Below are 27,137 nucleotides of genomic sequence, written 5' to 3' on the forward strand. Positions count from 1 at the left end.
TTGTGAGATGATCTTAAAAAAAAAAAAAAAAAAAAAATTAGGGGGGGGAGGGGGGAGGGGGGAGGGGGGGGAGGGGGGGAGGGGGGGGAGGGCACGGGGGATGGTTTGGGTGGAGTCTATTGTGGTATGTCAGGTAAGAGTAGTTTCATCAAAGTATCAATCAAATCTAATCATAAATAAAGAAGTTATGGCAATTTTAGCAAAATTTAATAATTTGACCTTGAGAGTCAAGGTCATTCAAAGGTCAAAGTAAAATTCAAGTTGCCAGGTACAGTAACCTCATGATAGCATGTAAGTATTTGAAGTTTGAAAGCAACAGCCTTGATACTTAAGAAGTAAAGTGGATCGAAACACAAAATTTAACCATATATTAAAAGTTACTAAGTCAAAAAAGGGCCATAATTCCGTAACAATGACAACCAGAGTTATGCAACTTGTCCTTTTACTGTACCCTTATGATAGTTTGTGAGTGTTCCAAGTATGAAAGCAATATCTATGATACTTTAGGGGTAAAGTGGACCAAAACATAAATCTTAACCAAATTTTCAATTTTCTAAGTATAAAGGGCCCATAATTCCGTCCAAATGCCAGTCAGAGTTACATAACTTTGCCTGCATGGTCCCCTTATGATAGTTCATAAATCTTGCAAGTATGAAAGCAATAGCTTTGATACTGTAGGAATAAAGTGGACCTAAACACAAAACTTAATCAAATTTTCAATTTTCTAAGTATAAAAGGGCACATAATTCTGTCAAAATGCCAGTCAGAGTTACATTACTTTGCCTGCACAGTCCTCTTATGATAGTTAGTAAGTGTTGCAAGTATGAAAGCAATAGCTTTGATGCTTAAGGAATAAAATGGACCTAAACACAAAACTTAACCAAAATTGTCAATTTTCTAAGTATAAAAAGGGCACATAATTCTGTCAAAATGCATTCCAGAGTTATCTAACTTTGCCTGCCCAGTCCCCTCATGATAGTAAGTAAGTGTACCAAGTTTGAATGCAATAGCATTGATACTTACTGAGAAAAGTGGAACTAAACGCAAAACTTAACCAAAATTTTCAATTTTTTAAGTATAAAAAGGGCACATAATTCTGTCAAAATGCACGCCAGAGTTATCTAACTTTGCCTGCCCAGTCCCCTCATGATAGTAAGTAAGTGTACCAAGTTTGAATGCAATAGCATTGATACTTTCTGAGAAAAGTGGACCTAAACGCAAAACTTAACTGGACGCCGACGCCAACGCCAACGCCGACGCCGACGCCAAGGTGATGACAATAGCTCATAATTTTTTTTCAAAAAATAGATGAGCTAAAAATGTTTGCAGGCTGCAGACACACTGACTGACCAACAGACCCACAGACAGACAGCTTGGTTGTTTGAGGCCCTTAAAAGACTTGAAGTAAATGAACTTGATTAGTTAATCTAAATGAAGAAATGTCTGAATGTGGGTATAACTCTTCATTTGGAAACCAAACTTTGGCAGCTTAAATAGATAAAACATAAGTATATGCCATATGCCATGCACCAAATAGTCCGATTCTACACAGGCAACATAAAAGAAATGGCATGAATATACCAGGTTCAAAATATTCCCAAACATAATTTCAATTATAAGGTCGATTGAATTTCAATCCCCATTCACGCAGAAATGGCAAAAGCAAAAATTTCATCTATTACCCAAACTTTAAATCAAGAAACCTTCAGTAACTTTCAACCCTTAGGTTCTTACATAATGTCAAACCAATTTGTCAAATTTCTATTTCTCTGCCACAGGTCAAACCCCGATTATAGTCATGTCTGTCCGAATATTTCAAACACTGTATGTCAGCCAGATTTCTTTGACGCGAAGATATTGAAAATGATGTATTGCCAGCAAAAAATCAATTCCTTGTCATTAATAATACACAGTTATCATAACAGTCGACTGACAAGGTATCGTGGCGTATTCCAATCCGTTATTTCTATTAGTGACCCCATCCTAATGGGGTCACATAATTGTTACAACTCGCCTTCTTCCAAAAGTGGAGAGACCATTGGGCAAGAAATACATGATATTGGGGCAGTTTACATCCTTGTTAACACAGCTTCTGTCTCAGTTTCTGTCTGTATAATATGGCATTTTCTAGATATGTGTTGTGTTCTGAGAAAACTGGGCATAATGCATGTGCGTAAAGTGTCGTCCCAGATTAGCCTGTGCAGTACGCACAGGCTAATCAGGGACGACACTTTCCGCCTAAATTGGATTTTTGCCAAGAAGAGACTTCATTAAAACGAAAAATGTCATGAAAGCGGAAAGTGTCGTCCCTGATTTGCCTGTGTGGACTGCACAGGTTATCTGGGATGACACTTTACGCACAAGCATTATGACCAGTTTTCAGTACACAGTAACTATTTTTAAATTTATTTATCACACAACATACTCTTCACACTAAAACTGAGTTTTTGGTGTGTGTTTTGGTTTTGTAGTTTTTATTCTGAGCCACAATATTGTTAAACAACACTGTATTTCAACAAATTATTATTCGAATAAAATGCACCATATGATTTGATGTAAACTGGTTTTCTGAATTGACTTAATTGTTGTTGCGTTGTTTTGGTATTTTATTCTGAACTGAAATATTCAATATGGCAGAGTATTTTAGATGTCCTTCATTAAATATTGTTTTATATAAATAATACTATATCAACTGTTGTTTAACTGGTGTACTGGTTTGTTTTAATTGTTCTTGTTGTCCATTATTCTGAATTTAAAATAATGTTTATCATGTATCGTATTTTATTAAAATTATATATTGTTATTAAACTGTTGGGGTTTTTTTTAATTAAAAGTTCCCTTCTAAATGTATTAAACATGGAAAACATTTTCCCCTTATAACAATCAGGATAGCAACTCAAGGTTCTGCTGGATCAGTAATTGTAGAGCCCTGTAATGTTAAACCAGGGTTTGAACAATTGTATCACAGTGAGGCCACATAAATTGTATGGAAATCGGCCACAAAATTATTTGTACTGCCATTCTACCCCTTTCTTATGCCTCAGTCACAAATAATGCAGTTGCTGGCCCATGTGTGCAATCTCCAGGCATCCGAGGAATCCGATGAGTGACAAAGTTTAATACCTCTGTCACAAATAGACACTTCTCACTGTCCAATCAGCAGATGATGTATTTTTCACCTCATCGGGCACCAGATCGCATGGACACCGAGTCATTTTGAAGCATTGGGCGGCGTCCAGATTAATTTTTAATATCTCGGATTCATTGAAAGTGTTTCATAACGAGTGCTGTCCGGCATACAATCATTGTGCGGAGGCCCACCGGCAATCAGACCGTCACTGGCCAATGAATATGCCCCTGGGAAATACCAGACCTCCAGATAAGGGCCGTACAGCCGTAAATACGGCTTTTTCATGAAGGTTTACGCATTTATTTTTATAAACTGGACATACAATTACGACTTTGATATCCCTTTTACGCATTTACGAAAAAATCTGGCCGTACCAATACGTCCGCGTCGGCGCGTCATGATTTGTTGGTCTCTAACCCAACGGCGCTTTTCATCAATTTAAAATTACCAAAAAAGTGTAGACTGGGTTCAGGTATTATTGTCTACTCTGTTGTGTGATTTCCGGTCACTCATTAACCCGTCAAAAACAATATGTCTGCGCGCAGGGAAGGCCAGGTAAACCGAAAGCGGTTACACCAACACACTTAGTTGTCATATAATGACCACATAAGGTCGTCAAACCATCCTGACATTCAACCTCTTACCCAAAAATACATTGTCGCCCCGATATTAGACGATTTGATTGCATCAGTGGCCAAATATGTTAGAAAATACGATGGGAAACGGACGAGACAGTGCAAAGATCTATTTTTATGGACAGTAACATAAGTGTTCATTAACTTGGCTTAGCTTACTAGTTGGCTTGTGTTTTCTTGTCAAGAAAAAAAATAAAGAAATAGTATTTAGTCATGAGTTTTAATGTGTAGTTGTATTTGCATCATACATGTACTTCAGAATGGAAACCCTAATAAAGTGACTGTTTAAGAAGCTAAAATCTTTATTATAATTGCTGCAAATGTTTTTTAAAGTCAGCTACATCCTTCAATATCCAAGAACACGGGTAGTCCAGTACTACCTGTATTTTTGGATATGGTAGTACATGTACTTATTGATTTTCAGCGTTACTCCTTTTCTTTCTGTCAGTGGCAGTACCGTTACCAATTTCACAAATCCTTATCTGGAGCTCTGAAATACCTTGACTTTTGCCAATACACCTTCAATGAATCCTGTCAGGTGATAACTTTGCATAGAACATCCAATCTTTTTTTATCTCAACTCAATCCTTCCCGGGTCCGACTTAGGGTAGAATTTTAAGTGAGACTTAAAATTAATGCGGACAGAGCCAAATGCTACAAAATCACCTGATGTCTGTGCCATCCTTGGCCGGGTACCAGATGAAAGGAAAAATACGTTGTCCGCTGATAGGACAGTGATCTGTCTCTATTTGTGACTGAGATATTATCAATGAGCACACTTTTGTGATACATCACAATCTTTTTCACCAAGAACATAACCAGCTGGATTAAATAATTCATAATGTGGCATTATTTTCTAAGGCATATCATTTCATTTTCCAATGATAATTACAAAATCAACAACATTTATTAACAGGTATTAACAAGATACAGTATCAATTACCAATAGCAACAGCGATTTCAAGTTCTTAGCCACTACTGTACAGTAAATATAGTATATTACTAGAGTAATTATAATGTTTTAGATGTATATTTTGGCACATAGCGTTTGGTCTTTGTCTGCTTCTATTTGACCATTTTATCTAAGCTAAATCCTACATGCATGTATAACCCTTTCTCGCTCAGACGCAAAGTGAAAATGGCTATGTGCAAACAGCATAAAACCAGAACAGCCTGCAAGTGACTCACAGTTTGTTCATGTTTTATGCTGTTTGCTGCTCATTAGTATCTTAGGGTTGGTAATGAAGCCTTAAAAACTTGAATCCAGGAAGAAAGGTCTTTATTTAGATTTAACTTTCTAAGGGACTACAAATGCGTCAAAATACGTATCTTAGAGGTAAAGGGATATTTAATGCAAGGCCTAACTAACAACACATACTGAATCACTGTTTATAAAACTGTTCAGAATACAGCCCCTGGTCATACGTATATGTGATTTAAATTTGAGATAATAATTTCTCAACTACATGAACCTGGATTAAATAGTTTCAATACTTTTTTATGTATTTAACAGGGAAACAATAAAACTATTAATTGAATAAATTACAAAACATGCGGTGTAATACAATACTGTATAATAGTCACAAACATCAATCCCTTCAAAGTTTGCGCAGGCTAACATTTTAAGAAGAAAACAACAATACCATTAGTTGGATTAAAATATTCATGAAGACTATGTTATTGAACAAGCAATTAGTGTTAACCATTCATGATCAAATAGACAAAATTTCACACTAGACAAAACATAAAGAAAAAATCTTTGTTAGAGAAAATTCCCAAATGCCCATGGTACTGGGCTTGGAACGCTTTGGTATTCTTTGACACACAAGTCTGTTGACAATGAAAATTTATCAAGCATACGACATTGGTCTAAAACTATTACCACTTAGATAGTTTATGAGCTTACCAACAGATAGTAGATAGATAGTATTGAAAATAATAGCACACTATAAAATTTATGTTATTTGTTTTATTAATGAAGAACGGTATTGTAAATTGCACATAAAAAATGTTCCAGATACAAAACACTGTTTGTTGGCATGTATGTGTTTATATATTGTAAATGATAATTTGTCAAAATAAACGTGTCTTGGATTTGGAACAGTAGTACCATACAATTATTTAAAGTGATCAGTGGCATGATTTTGAATAATAAATGGCATAATAACAGTGTGATCATAATTTTAATTGTATTTTTGTTTGCTTGATGGAGTTCTTAACAGTACCTGATGTCAGTACATATCAAAGAATTATAACGTTCTCACACTTTGCAGAGAAAGTTTCGCTGATTGCTGCAGTAACTTATCGCATATACTTATGTGTCTTGTTCTGTGAAAGCTGGTCATAATGCATGTGCGTAAAGTGTCGTCCCAGATTAGCCTGTGCAGTCTGCACAGGCTAATCAGGGACGACACTTTCCGCTTTTATGGTATTTTTAGTTTCAAGGAAATCCCTCCTTACCGAAAATCAAGTTTAGGCGGAAAGTGTCGTCCCTGATTAGCCTGTGCGGACTGCACAGGCTAATCTGGGACGACACTTTATGCACATGCATTATGCCCAGCTTTCACAGAACAAGACACAAATGGACTCCATAACTGACAGTGCCCTTGTTGAATCAGAGGTGACATAGAATTGATGTAATAAGAAATGATTACACCACCCGTTCACACATAAGCTATGTGGCCAGGCCAGGAATCAAACTCACCACCATCGGATTTACTGCCCAGTGATCTACCTGGCCATTTTCCTAGTAACAAGAATTTAAAGTATGTATTCAGAAGTGAAAATAAATTTCATATGATACAATTTAGCCACAGTTAATGCAACAATGAATTATAATATTTCCCTTGTGGCAACTAGCTAACCAACTGGTCCCACAGCACTTGACTGCTGAAATGCAATTCTGCTGGTACAATTCAACAATGTTAGTAAACAGAACAGTGGAAATCCCAATCACATAATGAATGATTTGGACAACTCCATTCTGACAATGTTTAGTTGACAATTTTGCTATTGCTTAAATGACCTTTATTAAGAGTGTACTCTTTACTTCATTAAGCACAGCCAAGCAACCCTCACATTCTCCTTCTTTTCTTCTGTCTGCTGCAGACGCTTGTATATGGTTGTCATGACAACGAGTCAAGCTTCTGTAAACACAGATCATGATAATCAAGCCTTCACACAACACTGATCACTGCCACATATGGCAAATTCCTTCTCAGTGCCATTTCCTTCTCTCCGCTTGTACAAAAACTCCCAACTGGCAATAATTGTGCAGGGTAGTACTACAATTAAAATAATTCAAAGCAATCGTGATGAGATAATGATGTTGCACTAGAAATTACCCTGAAATAAACTTGGATACCATGAGATATGAGTAGGTCTGAAAAGAGACCCGACATTGTAAATCTGTGAAAGTAGTTTATACTTAAACACTTCCGTAAATAACAAGCAAATACTGTGATATGTAAAAAGACAAATAAGAAACAATTTAAGTCCCTATTTAAACAAAAGTTAAATGCTGTGGTAGAAAGTAACTAATTTTCAAAAAGTTGATAACAAAACTTGATATTGTTAAATATTGTTGTGACCATTTCCCAAAAATTTCATCATTAATTATTGTGACCATTTCACACAAATTTCATCATTAATTATCTTTCAACGCTAGATTCGGATTATGCAATTATAATACAAAATAAAAGTTTCATCAAGACTTACATACATATGTTCAAGTAAAAACAAGTGCTACTTACAAATTATTTTTTGCTTCATAATATCTTACCAAGCAAATAGATCATTAAGATTACATATCAAAAAATGTCTAAGAAATCACATGCAACATTCTTCAATGGTAAATAGTCCATACAAAACTAATAAAACAAGAGCTTGTCACAGTAGTGCCAAATCCCCACCGACATGTGTTTGCTTGTATGACAACATTTGTTTTAGAGAGTAGAATAATATTTGTAAAACAAATAAACGGAGAATATTCAAAAACTATGGCTGAAAGAGTTATGGTTCATGTTCACTGCACTTCTCCTAGTTGCCATCTGTTTATATTTCTAGTTTCAAGTAAATCCCTTCAGAAGAGTTATGCTCCAGACAAAAATTTACTTTGAAATTAAAAAAAGGCAGTTAATTCAAAAACTAAAGTAGATAGAGTTATCTACACTTCTCCTACTTGCCATCTCTTTATATTTAAAGTTTCAAGTAAATCGCTTCAGAAGATTAAGAGTTATGCTCCGGAAAAGTTTACTCTAAAATTATATAAAAGGGGAGATAATTCAACACTATGGTAGATAGAGTTATGGTTCTTGGTCATTGCACTTCTCCTAGTTGCCATCTGTTTATATTTCAAGTTTCAAGTTAATCCCTTCAGTAGATTTAGAGTTATGCTCCGGACAAAAATTTACTTTAAAGTTATATAAAAGGGGAGATAATTCAAAAACTAAGGTAGATAGAGTTATGGTTCTTGGTCACTTCATTTCTCCTAGTTGCCATCTGTTTATATTCTAAGTTTAAAGTAAATCCATTGAATAGAATTGGAGTTATGCTCTGGACAAAGTTTCGGACAGACGCACAGACGGACAGATGGACAGACAAGATCAATTTCTATATCCCCTCCGAATTTTTTTTGTTGAGTGTTAACAAGATTTTACTATAGCCATATAAAAAAAAATGCCCCGCCCCCTGGAAGCCATTTTTTTCAAGCAAACATAATTATTTTCGAACTCATCCAAGATATCATTGCGAGCAATCTTCTGACCAAATTTCATGAAGATTGGACAATAAATGTGGCCTCTAGAGACAACAAGGTTTTACTATAGTCATATATAGCCATATAAGGAAAAATGCTCGCCCCTGGTGGCCATGTTTTTAAAGCAACCAAGACCATTTTCGAACTCATTCAAGATATCAATGCGACAAATCTTCTGACCAAGTTTCATGATGATCGGAAAATAAATGTGACCTCTAGAGTGTTAACAAGGTTTTACAATAGCCATATAAGGAAAATAGCCCCGCCCCCGTGGTGGCCATGTTTTTCAACCAACCGGCATCATTTTTGTTCTCGTCCAAGATATTATTGGGATGAATCTTCTGACCGAGTTTCGTGAAGATCGGACTATAAATGTGGCCTCTAGAGTGTTAACAAGATTTTACTATCGCCTTATATAGCCATATAAGGAAAATGCCCCGCCCCTTGGCGGCCATGATTTTCAAGCAAACGTAACCATTTTCAAACTAATCCAAGATATCATTAAGACAAATCTTTTGACCATATTTCATCAAGATTGGACAATAAATGTGGCCTCTAGAGTGTTAACAAGGTTTTACAATAGCCATATAAGCCATGTTTTTCAACCAACCGGCATCATTTTCGAACTCGTCCTAGATATTATTGGGATGAATCTTCTGACCAAGTTTCATGAAGATTGGACAATAAATGTGGCCTCTAGAGTGTTAACACAATTTTACTAAAGCCATAAAAGGAAAAATGCCCCGCCCCTTGGCAGCCATGTTTTTCAAGCAAAGGTTACCATTTTTGAACTCATCTATAATATCAGTGGGACAAATCTTTTGAGCAAGTTTCATGAAGATCCGAAAATAAATGTGGCCTCTAGAGTGTTAAAAAGGTTTTACTATAGCCATATAAGGAAAAATGCCCCGCCCCCTGGCGGCCATGTTTTTCAACCAACCGGCATCATCTTCAAACTCGTCCAAGATATTATTGGGATGAATCTTCTGACCAAGTTTTATAAAGATCAGCCAATAAATGTGACCTCTAGAGTGTTAACAAGATTTTACTATAGCCATATATAGCCATATAAGGAAAAATACCCCGCCCCTTGGCAGTCATGTTTTTCAAGCAAACGTAATCATTTTCGAACTCATCCAAGATATCATTAAAACCAATCTTCTGACCAAATTTCATGGAGATTGGAAATAAATGTGGCCTCTAGAGAGTTAACAAGGCAAATGTTGACGCCGCACAACGGACGACGGACAAAAAACGATCACAAAAGCTCACCATGAGCATGTTGTGCTCAGGTGAGTCAAAAACAAGTAACAATTTATAAACTGTAACACCCTTCAACAGAGTTTCACAACACTCCAAAATCATAATGCTCAATTTTGACATAAATAGTTAGGCCGCAACGGCCATCAACAATTTACCTCCATAGAATTAAGCAGCAATTTGATTTCTCAGAGGACAGCACAGTCTTAAACAGGCCGCGAGAAAGTCCAGCCCGCTGTAATCATGTTGAATTGTTCTTCACAATAATGTTATTTGTTAAAACTGCCAACTCTGACCAACCAGTTCATCTGTTGTAACGCGGTTTGTAGTAAAGACTAAATTAATAACCCCCATTTAGGCTGACCATATGCCCCGTTTATTCCTAACAAGGCTTGAATATTGTGGCCAGTTCTATTCAATGAAACTGGCTTGTGCTGATGTATAAACACAGTTTTACTGGGGGCATAGGAACAGCAAGAATGGAGCAACACCAGTACACTGCAACAAGTGAACAGATAAGAAATAAATTCAGCCAAAATTAAGACCACACTTTGCACTTACATAAATGTTCTGGCAATTTAATATATAACCAATTAGAAATGGCGCGGCAGAGGCTGACGCGTATCCCCACGCCCCATGTTTGACCCAGGGGCGCCCCATGGTTGGTAATGGGTCCATGCATAGTTGAGATTGACCGTATTGTCATAAGAGAAGTTCAGTATCAATAAGAAGTGAATCTGTGTAGAAATGAAGAAATTATAGTAAAAGACAATTTTGGGTGGGTGTGGCCTATTATGGGCGGGGCACCCCAGGGTTGTTAAAGGGGCCATACATAGTTGAGATTGACCTTATTGTCATAAGTGATGTTCAGTATCAATTTGAAGTAAATCGGTGTAGAAATGAAGAAATTATAGTAAAAGGCAATTTTGGGTGGGCGTGGCCTATGTGGGCAGGACGCCCCAGGGTTGGTAATGGCGCCATGCATAGTTGAGATTGACTGTATTGTCATAAAAGAGGTTCAGTATCAATTTGAAGTTAATCAGTGTAGAAATGAAGATATTATAGTAAGGCAATTTTGGGTGGGCGTGGCCTATGTGGGCGGGGCGCCCCAGGGTTGGTAATGGGGCCACGCATAGTTGAGATTAACTGTATTGTCATAAGAGAGGTTCAGTATCAATTTGAAGTGAATCGGTGTAGAAATGAAGAAATTATAGTTAAAGGCAATTTTGGGTGGGCATGGCCTATGTGGGTGTGGCCTATTATGGGAGGGGCGCCCCAGGGTTGGTAATGGGGCCATACATAGTTGAGATTGACCGCATTGTCATAAGAGAAGTTCAGTATCAATTAGAAGTGAATCGGTGTAGAAATGAAGAAATTATTGTAAAAGAACAATTTTGGGTGGGTGTGGCCTATTATGGGCAGGGCGCCCCAGGGTTGGTAATGGGACCTTACAAAGTTGAGATTGACTGTATTGTCATAAGAGATGTTCAGTATCAATTTGAAGTAAATCAATGTAGAAATGAAGAAATTATAGTAAAAGGCAATTTTGGGTGGGCGTGGCCTATGTGGGCGGGGTGCCCTTGGGTTGGTAATGGGGCCATGCATAGCTGAGATTGACCGTATTGTCATAAGAGAGGTTCAGTGTCAATTTGAAGTGAATCGGTGTAGAAATGAAGAAATTATAGTAAAAGGCAATTTTGGGTGGACGTGGCCTATGTGGTCGGGGCGCCCCTGGGTTGGTAATGGGGCCATGCATAGTTGAGATTGACCTTAGCGTCATAAGACAGGCTCAGTATCAATTCCGTCACTGTCACAGTCGCACATATGTGTATGTAAGTTTCAAGGTTCTAGTGCTAATAGTGTAGGAGGAGCAGGTGGCAAGGACGGACGGACAGACGGTTGGACAGACGCACATCAATACAATATCCCCACTTTTTCTCCGAAAAATGTGGGGATAATGAACAAATGACAAAATATTTGTGATCAAAGAATTGAAGAGCAGTTTTAAGATGGAGCAAAGGATTATACTGTACAACTCATACATTGTGAAACAGTTGTGGGCATTCAGACACCATTTATGAAGTAGTAATTAAAAGTATGGTTAAAATAGTAATTGAATAAGTCTGGCACACTATACCATTAGATAACACGAGCACCACATAACGGGTGCCACGCTCGGTTGCGGGTGCAGTTTTTAATAAATGAAAGCTTGTCAGATTTTATTTTTTTTTTAGAGGTCACAGTGACCTTTGACCTAGTGACCCAAAAATGGGTGTGGCATGTAGAACTCACCAAGGTGCAGCTACATATGAAGTTTCAAAGTTGGATATTGAAGTACTTTCATTTTAGAGCCAATGTTCAAAACCTTGACAAAATGTTAAGGTTTTAGCACAACGTGGACCATGAGCTGGCTATGACAATATCTCGGGTTTCCTCTGAGCTAAAAATACCATGATAGACTTTTGACTGCTTTAAATGAAGTTATAGAGAATTTTTATGGTTTTTTTTTTATCAATAATAATTAAAAGATTTTAAAATGCAAGCACAGAATAAGCACAAAAATATGTCAAGAGAGAGGCATAAAGTGCCCACCTGAGGTCACCGCAAACAAATTGTAAACAACTTGACCTTTTGACCTAGATTTTAACTCCAAATAAGTAAGATTCAAACATGGCTTTGATATTGTAAGGATAAACATTCTGATGGCCAGGTTTCATCAATACTGAGTCATAAATGTGGCTTCTGCTGCGGTTATATAGATTTTGTAAGGTTTTACCTGGTGACCTAGTTATTAGGCGCATGTGATCCAGATGTAGCATCAAGAGTGGTATGAGTCTAGCGGAGTTACGAACGTTACATAGATTTTGTCAAGATAAACACGTTCTGACCAAGTTATTTTGAGTAAAAAATGTGTCCTCTTGGGTGGCAACATGGATTTTTAAGATTTGACCTCTTGACCTACTTTTTTAACAGACTTTACCCAAATTAAAATTCTGCCTGAATAATGTCAGTACAAACATTCTGGCCAAGTTGGATGATTAATGTGGCCTCTACAATGGCTATAAGCTTAAGATGACACGTAATGCAACACTCAAACAATGACAACTAACCAGACCACAATAGTTTACCATGAGAACTTAATGCTACAGTGAGCAAATAAATTGATATGGCGTACCATTTGGGTCGGAAGTCAACAATACCTACTAGGTAAAAGGAGAAATGTACTTCGAAGTACATTTTTTGTACTTTGACGTACAAAATTGTACTTTGACGCAAAGTTTTTACCAACCCTTGAGTGTTAGCCAATTAGAAAACACCTTACATATGTTGCTTTTAGAGATATTTGACATTGAACATTATTATTATTATTTATACCAAATTATGCGACTATCAACCTCTAACTCATAGATATTGTGTGTATTTATTGAACATTATTATTATTATTTATACCAAATTATGCGACTATCAACCTCTAACTCATAGATATTGTGCGTATTTATTGAACACTATTATTATTATTTATACCAAATTATGCGAATATCAACCGCTAACTCATAGATATTGTGCGTATTTATTGACCTGGCATGGCGGAATTAACCTCTGACTTATGCAAATAATGGTTATCACAAAATACCACCAAACCAGGGAGGTTATTTTACATGTTTAATCCCGTAATCGTTTGGTACCGGTTTGGTTACCGTTGGGAATTTCCTACACAATAATGCGCTGGGCTGTGATACTCCGCACCGCATGGTCAATAAATACTCACAATACGCCTGATAATTTTAATTTCAAAAAAGGTAACCTTGAATCTTCTTCAAATTAGTATATACTGTAATTACTCTATATTTTCGGACACTCTAAGTTTTCGGACACCCCTTTTTTTAGCAAAAATAATTATTTTTCGTGACTCTTAATTTTCGGACACACGAGTTTTCGTCCATAATTGATGCCTCTAAGTTTTCAGACAGTATATTTTACAGCGCTATTTTACCAAATTTTGGTCCTATTTTCGATATCTAATGACACTTCGGTCATGGGGTTTTACAACCAGATTAACAACATAAAACATGGCAGGTGCATGCCAGAGGGCAACGGACCATTACATTTGTGTTATTGGGTTAATAACCTTGTAAACCGGTATTAAATAAGCGTTATGACAATTACCAGAGGTAGTGACAATTAACAGTTCAATTTTCAATGCAATGGTACTACCCCTTTTCAGTAAAATAACTGTGACAAATACTATAAACGCTTTAAAGTGTGATGCACCCTATTGCATGTTTTACGAACAATGGAAGGTGTTAGACAATAACTTTCGTAGTTTGCTTTTTTTTATTGCGTTAATTACAGATTCATATTACTGGCGAGTATTGGTACATCACATGCGCATCTTTGAACTTGTTGGTCAAAGTACAACATTGTAGTAACTTTCTGTCAAATAATTTAAGCATTTAAAATTATTTAAATGCCATGCAAACATATATAACTGTAAGTTATACTATATGGCATGGTATTTTACAAGCGCATGCTATTACCGGTAGGCGTTGATACAATTGACGCTATTTTCGGACACTCAAATTTTCGACTCTAAATTTTCAGACACCTGTATTTTGTGAATATTTTTCGTATCTAAGTTTTCGGACAAGAAAAAAAAAAAATTATTTTTAAGTGTCCGAAAACTAGAGTAATTACGGTAATCTATTTCAATGCATTAAATACTTGAAACTTCTTTTTTTTTTCAAATTTGATATTTTTATTCATTTTGTCCTCAATTAAAAAAGAGATTTTAAACAATTATTATGAATAAATCTGAAGGAAAAGTGGCTCAAGAGACGAGCGTTTTGATTGGCTGTTCAGAAAATGTGTATGTCAAAGTACAAACATGTACATCGAAGTACAAATTGTACTTGGACGTACAAATATATACTTCGAAGTTTTTTTCATATTTGTACGTCAAAGTACATTTCTCTTTTTACCTTGGTCTCGTTGACTTTCAACCCAAATGGTACGCCATATATTGATGCTGTAAAAGGAACAATTGCAGAATCTATTACATTTTGTATACAACTTGATAACATTTCACAATTTATGAACTATTATTCATGTGTTATGTTTGTGTGATCTGTGAAAAACACAAATAATGTACAGATTAACAGGAAATGTACCGGTTAGCAAACTAACAATATTTAACTGCTTACATTTTTATTTGTGAGCAAAGCTCACAAATAATGCAGATTCTATTTTACAAATCAGTATGGGCTTAGCTACGGTAGGAACCGTAACCTGTGATTGCCTGTGTGGATAACTCCTGTAAACTTAAGCAGACGATGAATGCTAAAAGCGTCTGCTTTAACCACCGCATCTACCTGTTTGCACTGGAACAGTACATAGAGTGTATTTAACAACTTGTAAGACAATGTTGGCCAGTCTAGTGTTTATCATTGAAATCTGTACATTTTGGCTGCTTTCAGGGAAAACAGGGCTTAATGCATGTCAACTAAGATTAGCTTTTGCACAATGATTAGCTGTATCAATGATTGGAAAAAAACAACACATCTCCACTTGTGTTTTAAGACACACTCTTTAAAAATTTGAATGGGTTGTGGTCATTTCAAACTTGCGATATAAAAAGCTATAACATAATTTTGACAACTGAGTTGCGTCTAAGATTACACAACAGCGAACAAATTCAGTGCCTTCAGCGCTTTGATTAATTAAAGCCACAGTTTATAAACATGCAATTTAATGACAATAACTTATAAAAACACAGGTTTTATAACATCATGAAATGTGATAGTATAATGCTGTTTACTTATATTGGAAGCATAAAAAACTGCAGAGAAAAGATAATTTGGCAAAAAATCAAGGAAAGAAACAAGCATTACTAAAATGAGCTAGTGAGTTCAAACACGTGTTGAATTTCCTAAATTGGTTTCAATCATGCAGCTAAGCAAATACTGCTCCCTAAAACAAAACAGCTTGCGGAGAAGATGAGGGAAACTGAGCTGCTTTCATTTCATTGCATTACTGGTTTGATTTCGCAGAAAACTAATTCAGCACGGCAGAACCATTATGGAGCTAGGCCTGATCAACGAAATTTCATCCCTATACAGTGACTACACATGGACGGTTTTAACCCCAGCAATCAAGTTGTCACATCTGTGGGCTTTTATTTACTGCTAGAAACATCGGCATCATCATCCTCCATCAAACATCACTTTATTTGGCCGCACAATTGTTTGCCTCTTATCTGCCTCGGCCCATTTCTATGTTAACGGCTGTAACAACCAGTGGAACAATACGCAAGCGAGTAACCCAATATTTTTTCTCTCACTGATATCATAATCAAACAATTACCCAGCCAGCAATTATTAGCAAAACTTCTGAAAGGGAAGATTTGAGAACCAGCCTCCGCAACTGTAATAGTATCCCAATCATTGATCTATTGTTCAGTTATACAATACATCTCTATACATACACATCGCTATAATAGGTCTTTTGTAAATGGTCGAGTGCTTATACCATAAAACCCGCTTAAATAAATATGGTTATTACCAACAGTGTTTGTCTAAAACCACACCAAGTAAATAACAGGGACAATGGTCACCGGTTATGATGAATCCATGAAACACAGGTATGTTCAAAACAAATTTTATAGTGGTTCCCAGCTTCCGTAGCCTACAATCAGCCTGTGGGAAACGGCTGTGAAACATGGTAGACTCCCATGGTTTTGCACCATCAGGTGCAAATAATTAGCAAGCTCAATCAATGACAAATGGTTTCTTTTGTTGTTGTTGAACATGAACAAGAGTTGGAAAGGAAAAGTTTTTATTCAAACAGTTACAAAATACTTGCTAACGCAAAACTTTGTTCTTTTTTAAATTATTATTATGTTCATAATGATTTGTTTCATGTGTTCTTACTTTTTCTTTTGTGAATAAACATAAAATATAAAAAAATGTCCTATTCAAACTGTCATATATTTCCAAACATCAAACTTTGTTTGTGTATTTTATATTATTTTAATCACCAATTATTTAGTTGTAAAATTCTCATGTATATAGTATCACGAAAAACATGAATTGCTGCAGGTCAATAAAAAAATTAATAGTTTGTTAAACTCTCCTTTAAATAATTTTGGTCATTAATTTACAGGCCTGATACAATGTTTTCACCATTTACTTCATTGGGCAATTATTCTGCGGCAACAAATCTTAACAAACACTATCAATATCATAACTCAGTGTGTTTTTTTCACAATTTTTGGAATGGGGCCGGGTCCCTTTTGATTGGGAAATAACATATACTTTTGTCAAAAAATGGGGATTAGTGTTGTTGATTTTATGCTCACAAATACTTAAAAATTGATATTAAAAGTGATATCAATATAAAATGTATTATATTTTCTAAGGTTGAACTTCTAGAGCTAGATTTGGAGATAATTTGACATGTTTATACAGGTGTTTTTTTTGGAAACCTTCAATTGGGAATGTTTAGGTCCCATCTGGGAAAAATGTATTTTTCATTGGGAATGGGTCCCCTTACTGGACCCAAATTTGAAAAAAAAAATCCCTGATAACTAATAGCTGCTCACAAATACCCAAGACCATTGTTTTGTACAGGGATGATACACATGCTTTACTTTGCATGCTCTTCTTCCCAACATCTGCATCACTCACATGTAAAAATGGTATAGTTTTATAATCCTGTCCATTTGTATGATAGGCTAGTTTGCCATTGAAAACAGTTCATGAAAATATTTTGCATATAAAAAACCTGTTTTCTTAAACTAAAGTAGCCAAATTTTATTAAAAATATTGCTTGACTGTAAATGTTTTGCACTTTTGAGCAAACTAGTGAATTTCAGTCTCAACAAGAGATGTCAGAAACACAATGCCCCCTAATGCAACGCTTTATTTTTTTACCTTTGACCTTGAAGGATGACCTTGACCTTTACCTTTCACCACTCAAAATGTGCAGCTCCATGAGATACACATGCATGCCAAATATCAAGTTGCTATGTTCAATATTTTAAAAGTTATTGCAAAACTTTACTAATTAAAGTTTTAAATTTTTGACCTTTGACCTTGAAGGATGACCTTGACCTTTCACCACTAACAATGTGCAGCTCCATGAGATACACATGCATGCCAAATATCAAGTTGCTATGTTCAATATTTCAAAAGTTATTGCAAAACTTTACTATATTTAAGTTTTTAATTTTTGACCTTTGACCTTGAAGGTTGACCTTGACCTTTCACCACTCAAAATGTGCAGCTACATGAGATACATATGCATGCCAAATATCAAGTTGCTATGTTCAATATTTCAAAAGTTATTGCAAAACTTTACTATACTAAAGTTTTAAAATTTTATTTGACCTTGAAGGATGACCTTCAGCTTGACCTTTCAACACTCAAAATGTGCAGCTCCATGAGATACACATGCATGCCAAATATCAAGTTGCTATGTTAAATATTTCAAAAGTAATTGCAAAACTTTACTTTATTAAAGTTAAAAAAAAATTGACCTTGAAGGATGACCTTGACCTTTCACCACTCAAAATGTGCAGCTCCATGAGATACACATGCATACAAAATATCAAGTTGCTATGTTCAATATTTCAAAAGTTATTGCAAAACTTGACTGTAAGGTTAAAGTTTTGGGACAGAATGACAGACAGAAAGACAGACAAACAGACAGACAGACAGACAGACAGACAGACAGACAGACAGACAGACAGACAGACAGACAGACAGACAGACAGACAGACAGACAGACAGACAGACAGACAGACAGACAGACAGACAGACAGACAGACAGACAGACAGACAGACAGACAGACAGACAGACAGACAGACAGACAGACAGACAGACAGACAGACAGACAGACAGACAGACAGACAGACAGACAGACAGACAGACAGACAGACAGACAGACAGACAGACAGACAGACAGACAGACAGACAGACAGACAGACAGACAGACAGACAGACAGACAGACAGACAGACAGACAGACAGACAGACAGACAGACAGACAGACAGACAGACAGACAGACAGACAGACAGACAGACAGACAGACAGACAGACAGACAGACAGACAGACAGACAGACAGACAGACAGACAGACAGACAGACAGACAGACAGAACAGACAGACAGACAGACAGACAGACAGACAGACAGACAGACAGACAGACAGGCCAAAAACAATATACCCCCTATCTATCGATCTGGGGGCATAAAAATCAACATTTCACATACATTTTGGTCTGAAATACAAAAGCAAATACCCACAAATATTTTGGTCTCTAAAAAGCAAAAAAAAAACACCCCATACATCTTGGTCGGACAAAATGTATTCCCATTATGTCCATTTGGTTTGAAAAAAATAAATTGAAATGAATGCACATGTGTAGCCATAAATTTACTAAGAATTGTTCAGCATCTGGGGCACAGTTAACTCACTGAAACAATTCAGTCCTACCTAGTTTCACAATGCTCCTATTAGAAGACATTGATTTACAGAAATGGATGTCCATATAACAGAAACAAAACATTCAAAACAAACCCAACCCTAGCATTTTCTAACATTAACAGACCAAACAAGGTATGAATGTCCTTTCTCCCAATCCACAAAAGCAACACAGCTTCCCAAATATTTACTCAAGCAGAAACCAGCATAGAAATAGTTATCAAAACTTCAATGAAAACAAAGGAGCAGTTTGAATCAGGGCATCTCCGCTAAAACCAGTGAGTCCTTATGACGATTCTTTATAACAAAAGACCATTTTCAGCTTTGTAAATAGACTATTATTCATCCAAATGGATGGGGAAAATATTTTCCTGCAAGCTATCAGTGTTATGAATACTTTACACATTCCAACAAATGTCAGCGCTTTAGCGTGATTGTCATAGATAAATTTTCAGGAAATGACAACTCTCAGTTATTCAAACTTTCAAGAGAAAGCAAACATGTTCTCATGTTTTCAAATAGCTTTTTTTTATCTCATTGTGTTTGAACATAACATTTCACTTAAGCTTTCTGTTGTGTTCTGAGAATAATGAAAGGACACTGTTGTCCTATATTGTTAAAATTACACAGCAAGGATGACAATGAACTTTCTACTTGCTATAAAAGACCCTTCTTAATCTAAATAATCTCAAGTGATTGACATCCATCAAATGAAGGCAAAAGTTACACAAACAAATCCACCAAGAAGCACAGAATAAAAACATAAGCAAAAAGATATAACACATAATAAACCCCAAGTCCACAAATATTCACAGAGAAAAAAACATACCCAAATAGTTTTTAACTGATGGATTAACTTATAATGATTTGGTAACTATTTACCTTATACTTTATGCACACATTTGATTCCTCTGAAGTAAGTAAAGAAAGTACACTGAGTCTGAACCAATTGTACATCTCATCTCATCTTTGCCTGTGGTCCCATCTGTGACCACAACCAGCTTCCTCCAGGCGTCTCGGTTCTGGGCGAGTCTCTCCAGCTGCCGCCATGTTTGGCCCATCTGCTTAGCATCAACATCCAGGTCACGGCGCCAAGTGTTTCTAGGCCACCCTCTCTTCCTTTTTCCTTGGCAGTTCCATGTTAGAGATTACCATGTCCTATTGGAAGCAGGCTCGCAAAGGGTGTGGCCTATCCACCACAAACATCTCTGTACGATTTCTTCTTCAACTGTTTGCTGCTTTGATCTTCTCCATAACTTTTCATTGGAGATCTTGTCTGGCCAGTGGATCTTGAGGATCTTCCTGAGATAGGTGTTGCTGAAGTCATGTATTTTTTATGGTGGTGACAGTGGTTCTCCAGGTCTCTGCTCCATAGAGGAGTAGTGGCTTCACGATGGTATTGAAGAGCCTAATCTTGGTGGTGATGCCAATTTCACTGGATCCCCAGACGTTCTTCAGCTGATGGAAGGATGCTCATGCCTTACCAATGCGGGTTCTGACATCTGCATCCGATCCTCCCTGGTTGTCCAGAATGCTGCTGAGATAGGTGAAGCTGTCCACCTCCTCCAGCGCCTCGCTTTGGACTGTGGTGGGTGTGTTGTTGGATGTGTTGGTCCTGACCACCTTGCTCTTCTCTCCTGTTGATGGTGAGGCCCAGTCTAGCTGAGTTTTTCCGCTACCATGTTTGTCTTTTTCTGCATCTGTCGTTGGGTGTGGTAGAGAAGAGCCAGATCATCGTAAATGTCGAGGTCTTCCAACTGTTTCCAGAATGTCCACTTAATTCCATTCTGCTTCTGCTCTGTCGATGTCTTTATTACCCAGTCTTTGGCAATCAGGAACAAGAAAGGTGACAGTAAGCAACCTTGCCTCACACCGGTTCTCACTTTAAAGGCATCCATGAGCTGTCTGCCATGAAAGATTCTGCAAGGTATTCCTTCATAAGACTTCCTGATGATGTTGGTGATCTTTCCTGGCACTCCGTAGTGTCTCAGAAGTCTCCAGGGGGAATCAGTCAACGCTGTTGAATGCCTTTTCAGTCAATGAAGTTGACATACAACGGTAAATTCCACTCCAGGGATTGTTCAAGAATGATGTTCATGGTTGCGATCTGATCCGTGCATGATCTCTTCTTTCCAAAGCCTGCTTGTTGGTCACAGAGATGCGGGTCTACTGTGTCTGTCATTTGGTTCAGCAGGATGCGATTGAACACCTTTCCTGAGCTTGACAACAGTGAGATTCCTCTGTAGTTGGAGCAGGAACTGAGGTCGCCTTTCTTGGGAAGCATGATGAGGTAACCTCTTTCCACTCTGTTGGAATTTCTTCTTTCCATATCTTGCTAAAGAGCAGGTGTAGTAGCTCCACACTGGTCTCAACGTCAGCTTTAAGCGCTTCTGCAGGTATGCTGTCAGGTCTAGCTAATTTGCTGTTCTTCGATTGCTTGTTGGTGCTGCTGATCCTTTGTGGGAGTGCAGCACTTGATTGGCAGATCGCTTGTAGCTGGCTAATAACCGGTGCGTTAGCAGGAGCTGGCCTCTTGAGTAGCTCCTGGAAGTGCTGAATCCACCTCTTCTTCTGCTCTTCGTCATCTGTTATTACTCCACCATTTTTGTCCCTTACCAGCCTCTCTGGCTTGGCAAACTCTCCTGCTTATTTCTTGGTGATGGAGTACAGATCTTTAGTTTAGGCTGCCTCTTCCGCCTCTGTTGCAAACGTCTCTAGGTAGTTCCGCTTGTTTGCTCTAGTACTTTGCTTGCCGCTTGTATTTGCTTCTGTGTACTTTTCTTGTGCTTTCACTTTTGCAGTTTGTGTTCTGCTGTTGTTGACACTTGGCTTCTTTTCTCGTCTTTATGCAACTTTTTGAAGCGTCTCTGCTGATATCCACTCCTTGTGGGTGTAAGACTTGGCATGTTGAAGTCACTGCTTCTTTTATGTTCTGCCACTTCTGCTTTGTTGTCTCTTCTTCCAGCAGCTCCTATAGGGCCTGGAACTTGTTGGAGAGAGTCACCTTCAACTCTTCTTGCTTCCAGGTGTCTTTCAGTGTGGAAGTATTGTTACGTTGGCGTTGGCTGGGCCCCCATGTCCAAGTCTTCTCCAGCTTTAGTTTCAATCGGTTGACAAGGAGATGATGGTCCGAAGCCACATCTGCTCCTCACCAAGTGTACAGGTAAGTACATATTTCTTTTAATCTTAAGCAATTTTGTGCACCAACATTATGTAATGTAATTTGTACAAACAAAACAGTTTTCAGTGAAACAAACCTAATTTTGTATCAATAGAATGATGTCATGTTTGTATGTTATTACTTGCGATATATGGTCATGGACTTGATAACCCATGCCTCACAGTCCACTTTGTCAAAAACTTTTTTTAAATGTTAATATTTGTCATTTTTGAAAAGACAACAAAATTGTGTTATCCGAGGCAATTGAAATAATGTTATGCCAGATTTTCTTCTGTTGATCATCATATGAGGTTTATGAATTGATAATAAATTTGTGTACATCATACAATACTTGCCAATTTGCATGTTATGCATATTCGATTAAATACTTTTGTAATCTGTTTTGTGTAAAATACAGAATGTTTTAGAAGGTTCTAGTGTTATTTCATGTTTGACTTAACAATACATCATTTTTGCAGTTACAATTTTGTTATCAATAGTTGTCCAGTATTTTCTCACAGACCAAAACTCCTCCTTTTGATTGGATATCATATCCAGTATTTTCCGATAAAATGTGTCATAAATGTTTCATGTCATCAAATATTCTAACAAGAGCACCGCCTTGCGGGTGCAGACCGCTCATCTATTTTCTTTTTAAAGGTGAAGGGACTCTCATTTTCAATCACAAAGGAGGGAGGGGTGGAGTGAAGAGGGGTGTATAGTGTGGGGTTGTGGACATTTATTACATTATCTTCCAAAAAAGCGAAAAAAAAAAAAAATAATAATATTCGGGGGCGGGGGGGGGATGGGTGGGGGGGGGTGGGGGTGGGGGGAAGGGCGATGGGGGGGGGGGGATTTTTTGGGTGCGATGGTTGGACGGTATTTCAAACATAACCGTTTAAACAAAAAAAATTGGGGGGGGGGGTATAGTGTGAGGGTGTGGTGGTAATTTGTGAGATGATCTTAAAAAAAAAAAAAAAAAAAAAAAAAATAAAAAAAAAAAATTGGGGGCGGTGGGGTGGGGGGGGTGGGGGTGGGGGTATAGTGTGAGGGTGTGGTGGTCATTTGTGAGATGATCTTAAAAAAAAAAATAATAATAGGGAGGGGGAGGGGGGAGGTGGGGGGGAGGGGGGGGAGGGCACAGGGGACGGTTTGGGTGGAGTCTATTGTGGTATGTCAGGTAAGAGTAGTTTCGTCAAAGTATCAATCAAATCTAATCATAAATAAAGAAGTTATGGCAATTTTAGCAAAATTTAATAATTTGACCTTGAGAGTCAAGGTCATTCAAAGGTCAAGGTAAAATTCAACTTGCCAGGTACAGTAACCTCATGATAGCATGAAAGTATTTGAAGTTTGAAAGCAATAGCCTTGATACTTAAGAAGTAAAGTGGATCGAAACACAAAATTTAACCATATATTAAAAGTTACTAAGTCAAAAAAGGGCCATAATTCCGTAACAATGACAACCAGAGTTATGCAACTTGTCCTTTTACTGTACCCTTATGATAGTTTTTGAGTGTTCCAAGTATGAAAGCAATATCTATGATACTTTAGGGGTAAAGTGGACCAAAACATAAATCTTAACCAAATTTTCAATTTTCTAAGTATAAAGGGCCCATAATTCTGTCCAAATGCCAGTCAGAGTTACATAACTTTGCCTGCACGGTCCCCTTATGATAGTTAATAAGTGTTGCAAGTATGAAAGCAATAGCTTTGATACTGTAGGAATAAAGTGGACCTAAACACAAAACTTAATCAAATTTTCAATTTTCTAAGTATAAAAAGGGCACATAATTCTGTCAAAATGCCAGTCAGAGTTACATTACTTTGCCTGCACAGTCCCCTTATGAAAGTTAGTAAGTGTTGCAAGTATGAAAGCAATAGCTTCGATGCTTAAGGAATAAAATGGACCTAAACACAAAACTTAACCAAAATTTTCAATTTTCTAAGTATAAAAAGGGCACATAATTCTGTCAAAATGCATGCCAGAGTTATCTAACTTTGCCTGCCCAGTCCCCTCATGATAGTTAGTAAGTGTAACAAGTTTGAATGCAATAGCATTGATACTCACTGAGAAAAGTGGACCTAAACGCAAAACTTAACCAAAATTTTCAATTTTCTAAGTATAAAAAGGGCACATAATTCTGTCAAAATGCACGCCAGAGTTATCTAACTTTGCCTGCCCAGTCCCCTCATGATAGTAAGTAAGTGTACCAAGTTTGAATGCAATAGCATTGATACTTTCTGAGAAAAGTGGACCTAAACGCAAAACTTAACCGGACGCCAACGCCAACGCCGACGCCAAGGTGATGACAATAGCTCATCATTTTTTTTCAAAAAATAGATGAGCTAATAAAATACCGTAAAACGCCGTGTATAATGCACATTTTTATGTTACGGTAACTTGCACCATTCTGCTCCCCGTCGTTTTAACTGTAACTATGTTAACTCTTTCAGTGCTGGAACTGAATTTTGAAGGCCTTTGCAAACAGTTTGGATCCAGATGAGACGCCACAGAACATGGTGTCTCATCAGGATCCAAACTGTTTGCTATTCTGATAGTATTCTTTGGAAAAATTTGAAGAAAATGCTTATTTTACAAATTCAGCAGACGACATTTTAGCAGACGACAAATTTCCCAGCATGCAAAGGGTTAATAATTGTGTTATATTTATGATCTGAATATAGATGGACAAACGTAATAAAGTTAAAATTAAAATTTTCTATCTTTTTCAGGTACGTACACAGCATTTAAATCCAATAAATTTGAAGAAAAAAAGAAAAACCAAGAAAGCCAAATTTTTTGAATGTGATTGTTTTTTTCCAAAATATTATACCCTACTGTACACAATTTATTTTGGGGGCACTTGTCGATTTACAATAGTATGTCGGCAAGGTCTTTCCCGATGTATTTATGATTATCTTTCTTGCTCATCAAATGTGTTAATAAAATTTTTGGTATTGGTATTGGTGTTGTGTTTGTTTACACGTTTTCATACGTCTTGTCAATATTGGGGTTGTGATTATCGAGTAATTTGCGTCACCTGTCAAGTTTTGTGTAGATGGACTATTATGAAAACATGTGAACCAGCAAACAGCTACACAACTCCATTGCTTGTTTATCGCCGGTCATGTTAGTAATGGTATTGAGAAGTTTGAATCTATATTGCATAGACGCTTGAAAAGAATGCATGACATCGGCAATGTAAATAAAAACGATTGTCATTTAGCCTACGGTACGGAATTGTTCCCCGTTTTTTTTGCTTCAAAAATGTTTGTCTGATTTTTTTGCCTCAAAAAGAAGATGCGCGTTATACACAAATGCACGTTATACACAGCGTTTTACGTAAAATAAAAAATTGGTTCTTATATTGACAGTTTTTTTAGAAAATAAAAAAATGTGACTTTAAGTCATGTTGAAAATTTTTACTTAAAATATCATTTTATTGACATTAGTGTGTGAATGATATTAATGACCTACATAATTAAAACTACAACTAGTTGTTGTTGATTTCCAATTCCACCAACCCAAACCAATTTTCACATGGTAATAAGCTACTGAACGATTATAGTCTATAGTTATTGCCTTTCTTGACCATCTAACATGCATAATTCATAAATACATTTTCTGAACAGCATGTGTTGTGTTAACTACAAAATAACCAGACCTTGTTTTCCTTGATACGCATATAAATCACCAGTATTTGGGAGCCTTCATCGCCAGAAAGTACTTAACAAGGCATATATGCTCGCAGTTTCTTAAGGTGAAAGTGGAGTCCCAAATACACGATGATTGAATAATGTCTGCAATAGCAGGAAATTTGTAACAACCCTAATTGATACAGAGTAGTCCTTAACAGCTTCCAGGAAATAGAGATATAGGGGTGTGATCATTTCATGCAATTAAGTTTTTTCCTGTTGTTGAATTAATTATCCTAAAACACACTATTTTCTCTTTGCATGGTATTTGCAGAATAAATGTTAAGTATTTGTTTAGGTACAAATGATTTGTTAGGTATTTGCAGCAGACTTTTTGCAAAAATTGCCTGCACATAATTTGTCCATTTGGCTTCAACAGTGCAAAGCAATTGAAAACAAGAGTGCCTTACTGTCACAAGATACGCCCGTTTGAAGGTTTTGGACAACTTAATAACTTTACCATTTGAGTGGCAAAATGATACATTTTTGAAAATTAAGCAACACATAACTTAACCATTTGAGTGGCAAAATGTATAGTTTTATGTCATAACTAACCATTTGAGAGGCAAAGTGGTGATGATCGAATGAAAACGACTTTAATTAGAGAGCGGACACCAAGCTAAATGCTTGAAATGCACTAAGTGACCTCGTGACCTAGTTTTTGACCTGGCATGACCCATATTTGAAATTGACCTAGATATCATTTAGACACATCTTCTGACCAAATTTGGTGAAGATCGGATGAAAACTACTTCAATAAGAGAGCAGACACCATGCTAAATCATTGAAATGCACTAAGTGACCTCCTGACCTAGTTTTTGACCCGGCATGACCCATATTCAAACTTGACCTAGATATTGTTTAGATACAACTTCTGACCAAGTTTGGTGAAGATGAGATGAAAACTATTTGAATTAGAGAGCGGACACTGCTGTGGACGCTGCCTGCCCACGCCGCCCGCCCACGCCGCCCGCCAAGGGTGATCTTTTAATACGTCCCGTTTTCAACGGGCGTATA

The 27,137-nt window shown here is 37.0% G+C and overlaps 1 protein-coding gene and 1 long non-coding RNA gene across 4 annotated transcripts in view; both read right to left on the reverse strand.

Moving 5' to 3' along the window:
• The window catches only part of LOC127847385 (tRNA (guanine-N(7)-)-methyltransferase non-catalytic subunit wdr4-like), a 79,401-nt gene that overhangs the window by 30,972 nt on the left and 21,292 nt on the right, over positions 1 to 27,137 (reverse strand). The gene's annotated exons all lie outside the window — the stretch shown is intronic.
• LOC127847443 (uncharacterized) lies at positions 245 to 24,722 on the reverse strand. Its single transcript, XR_008033967.1, has 2 exons — positions 24,160 to 24,722; positions 245 to 691 (listed from the first exon to the last, which is right to left on the reverse strand). It is a non-coding gene; the product is annotated as an uncharacterized LOC127847443 (long non-coding RNA).

The sequence above is a fragment of the Dreissena polymorpha genome, chromosome 1 (genome assembly GCF_020536995.1).
Source record: "Dreissena polymorpha isolate Duluth1 chromosome 1, UMN_Dpol_1.0, whole genome shotgun sequence".
Classification (NCBI taxonomy): Eukaryota; Metazoa; Mollusca; class Bivalvia; order Myida; family Dreissenidae; genus Dreissena; species Dreissena polymorpha.